Source organism: Odocoileus virginianus, chromosome 28 (assembly GCF_023699985.2).
Source record: "Odocoileus virginianus isolate 20LAN1187 ecotype Illinois chromosome 28, Ovbor_1.2, whole genome shotgun sequence".
NCBI classification, from domain to species: Eukaryota; Metazoa; Chordata; class Mammalia; order Artiodactyla; family Cervidae; genus Odocoileus; species Odocoileus virginianus.
This window is the reverse complement of record NC_069701.1, coordinates 34747652-34752415: the sequence shown is the minus strand read 5'-3', so window position 1 is coordinate 34752415 and position 4764 is coordinate 34747652.

The following is a 4764-nucleotide window of genomic DNA, read 5'->3' as shown; positions in this document are numbered from 1 at the left end:
TTAGCTTTTCTAAAGGATACCACTGATTGCATACTCCTCCATGATGGACAGTCTAAATAGTTAGTATGCTCACCTGGAGCAGATTGCTTCTAGGGGCCTGTCCAGGACACGTCCTGACAGCGTGGGGATCGTTCAGGGATCCAGGCCTCTTCCATTGAGTGACTCCAGCATCTCTAAGGGCCTTAGGGCTCTCCCAAATCTCTGCATCCAGTGGCAGACATTCTGAAAAAGTCAAAACAATGGAGACATTAAAAACCTCAGGGGTTGCCGGGCGCTGGGAGAGGATGGATGAAGAGGAAAGCGTAGATGGCGGCGAAACTTCTATAGTGTCATGGCAGGTGGTGGTTGTTTAGTCGTTCAGTCGTGTCCTACTCTTTTGCAACCCCATGGACAGTATGTAGCCTGCCAGGCTCCTCTGTCCATGGGGTTTCCCAGGCAAGAATTCTGGAGTGAGTTGTCATTTCCTTCTCCGGGGGATCTGCCCCACCCAGGGGTAAAACTCGTGTCCCCTGCATTGACAGATGGAGTCTTTAACCCTGAGCCACCAGGGGAGTCCCAAATAATGGTAAGTACTTGTCATTATATGTTGGACAAAACGCATAAAAGGTACAACACCAAGAGGGAACCCTAGTGTAAACTGTGGACTTCGGGTGATGATGACGTGTCCCTGTAGTAACAATTAGATGGCCCACTCTGGTTGATGCTGATCGTGGGGGAGGCTGTCCATGCCTATGAGTAGGAGGTATAAGGAAATACTCAGGACTTCCCTTGTAGCTTAGTCGGTAAACAATCTGCCTGCAATGCAAGAGACCAGGGTTCAATCCCTGAGTTGGGAAGATTGCCTGGGGAAGGAAATGGCAATCCACTCCAGTATTCTTGCCAGGAGAATCCCATGGACAGAGGAGTCTGGCAGGCTACAGTCCATGGGGTCGCAAGAGACGGACACAACTTAGCAACTAAACCACCAACACCTGTACTTTTAGCTCAACTTTGCTGTGAACCCAAAACCATGGCAAAAATAAAGTGTATATAAATAAGGGGAGAAAAGAGGAAATCATGTTACTACAAATATTCTCTTCAAACAAGGGGAAAAACACATATTTAAGAAAATGCCAATGAACTAGACACTATTTACAGACAGCTGATCAATGACCAGGTAAATCCGAGAATCCACTGTGGGGCAGGGGAAGCTATTAGAATTGATAAGAATTCACAAAGTTAGCTGAATATATGGACAGCATACAAAAATTGATTCCTTTTCTATAAATCAACCATTACCATTACAGAACATCATGGAAAATATGATAATTAGCAAAAGAAACAATAGTAGCAGCATAAATATCCATATATACCTACCAGCGCTATGCACACATTTAAGTACAAAAACCATGAAACTTTCCTCACTGATATAAATGGTATCTGAATCACAGAGGCACACACTTTGTTCCAAAAGGAAATTTTGAAAAATTAAAAGGTATCAACTATTTTCAAATGATTCTTAAAAAATACTGTTTGGATCTCTCAAAGTTAGAACATACTCACTTACTGAGCTGAGGGGAGGGTCCTGACTTTGACCCCAGGCTACCTGGGTTCAGGGTTCAAGTTCCAGCTCTGACATTTTCTACTAGTGGGGACACCAGCAAGGTGCTCACCCTCCCAGCCTCCATTTGCACATTTGTCCCAGGTGGCTCAGGTGATAAAGAATCCGCCTGCAGTTCAGGAGACTCAGGAGACACGGGTTTGACCCCTGGGTTGGGAAGATTCCCCTGGAGGAGGAAATGGCAACCCACTCTAATATTTTTGCCTGGAGAATCCCATGGACAGAAGTGCCTGGTGGGCTACAGTCCATGGGGTCACAAAGAGTCGGACACAACTGAGTGACTGAGTACACAAAATAAGGTGACACAATATAATATAATCTGTTTTAGGGGAAGTGAATTAGTACAGGGAAGTATATCCAGCACAGTGTCTGGCAGTAAATATCAGTTATTACACTTACAAAACAAAAGGGCAAATAAGTACTAAGATAAAGTGAGTCACCTTATTCCCCAAATCCAATATCAAACTGAGTCTACCTGACTCTGCCAATAAGGAATGTTTATTTATCTTAAATGTGAACAAAGAGTGCTTCAAAATTTGACTCTGGTGCCATGGGTATTTCTCCCAGTTAAGATGAGATGGCTTGTTTTCTTGTTTTATGGCCACATCTAAGTGACTGTTGTTGTGATCTTAAAGTCCTAACCATTGAATTTTGTAGCTAAAGGTATAGGAGGGTGGTGGATGGGGACTGCTTTACCTACCCCAAGCCGCACAGGGTCTCTGGATTCCTGTTCTCAGCGGTGCACTCTGGCCACATTTGTCCCTTCTGCTTGAGGTTGAAACCCCAGGGCTCCTCTATGGATTCGGTCTTCTAACTGATCAACACATACCAAGAGGATCAAAACTCTTGAGAGGTCACTTCTAGATCGTAACATCCACACATTCTTCTACCATACAGACATGTGTGGTCGCACTGACTCTCGTGTCCTGCCTCCTCTTTCAGTCACTGTTGCTCCATTTTACCAAAGACAGGGGACATACTGTCATCCATCAGAATCTTCATACAGGCCATTGACTCGGATGTACAAATCTCCAGACTTCACACACACACACACACACACACACACACACACACACAGAGCAATTCATTTTGTGGTATAGACATTTTTTTCTATAGAAGGTGGTTTCTAAATCCTTGCTCTTCAGAAAATCAAAGGAGGACCCAATTTAGCTGGGATGATAAATCATTAAGAATAAATGTGAGAGAATTCCCTGGTGGTCCAGTGGTTAAGAATCCACCTGCCAATTAAGGAGACATGGGTTCTATCCCTGGTCCGGGATCTATGATTCCAACATGCTCAGGGCAACTAAGCCAGTGAACCGCAAGTACTGAAGCCTACCCACCCTAGAGTCTGTGCTCCAAGACAAGAAAAGCCACCACAATGAGAAGCCTGTGTGCCACAACTAGAGAGTAGCCCCCGGGGCTGGGGCAACTAGAGAAAGCCCACGAGCCACAACAGAGATCCAGTGAAGCCATTAACTAACAAAGAATAAATTAAAATATTTGAGTGATATATTACAATGACATATTTAACCTATAGCTCAAAGAAATTTAAAAAAATGACACCACTACCATAATTTTATTCTTTTCATATCTGCACATTCATGTGACACACATTTTCACAGTTTAGATCTAAAAAAAAGTGAAAATCATGAATAAAATTGCCTCATTTAGCAATAATTGATATTATCCGTGGATCCAACAGATCGTGCTCATGCTCACGTGTGTCTGACACTTACTGACCCCATGGACTCTAGCCCACCAGACTCCTCTGTCTATGTGATTTCCCAGGCAAGAATACTGGAGTGGGTTGCCATTTCCTCCTCCAGGGGACCCTCTGATCTGGGGATTGAACTCACATCTCCTGTGTCTCCTGCATGGCAGGTAGATTCTTTGGCTGCTGAACCATCAGGGAAGCCCTTATTATCCATGGATATACAAAATCAAAGAAGGTCCTCTCTCTGCTCATTGAGAAGCACTTGATAATAACATTTTATGTCACATATTTAAGAAGTATCAAAAAATATATATATGCTGGGTCTTTATCCCAAGTTATAAACTTCTCTGCTGGTACACAAAACACCAAAATGTTTTACCTTGTAAACTCCTAAAAGCTGTTTTTCACTTCTTCCCTTGTCATTGTGCAAGGTTGTCCCTACAAGGTTTATGCCCTAAGGTTCATCAAGGAGACGCGTGTGCTGACGTATCTCTACCTACTACTCCCTCAGGCCACCTGCCAGCCACTCTCCTACACCTAGCGCATCTCAGACTTCTTGCTACAAGCTGTGAGCTGCAGAGGGAGGCCCAGGATACAGAAAAGGCCACTGGGCATCAGAGATGTCTTCCTACACCTTATTCACCAACTCTTACCTTAAAGTGTGGTCCTCCCATGCATCTCTTTTCTGTGTCCTTATGTAAGTAGAAGAAGGTAAGTAAATATCAGAGATGCCTGGTTTGCTCCTGAATTCCCCAAACAGTTTCTCATTGTATGCACTGTTCTCACTGTGAGCTTCAAAATGCTGAGAATCCGGTCCAGGTACCAGTGGGACACAAACCAGAGCCTGGGGACTCTTCTTCTGCTTGTAAATTCACCTCATACACCGTCACCCATCAATGGGGTACTCTCATGACCCAGCTCTATCAGGCACTCTTCCTCGACAGTATAAGGCCTCTTCTTTCGAGAAGGCCTAAATTGTTTTCATCCCAATACATTTTGCCTCTGAAATAAAAATTTTAACTTCATGTTTGGAAATAATTCCAAGTTTATAGAAATGTTGCAATGATGAATATGCTATTAACAGAAGAGCATCTGTATACCTTTACCAGGATCCTCTTATTGTTGACATGTTACTCTATTTTAGTTTCAGTTCAGTTGCTCAGTCATGTCCAACTCTTTGCGACCCCATGGACTGCAGCACACCAGGCCTCCCTGTCCATCACCAACTCCCAGAGTTTACTCAAACTCATGTATATTGAGTCAGTGATGCCATCCAACCATCTCATCCTCTGTCATCCCCTTCTCCTCGTTCCTTCAATCTTTCCCAGCATCAGGGTCTTTTCAAATGAGTCAGCTCTTCCCATCAGGTGGCCAATGTATTGGAGTTTCAGCTTCAGCATCAGTCCTTCCAATGAACACCCAGGACTGCTGTCCTTTAGGATGGATT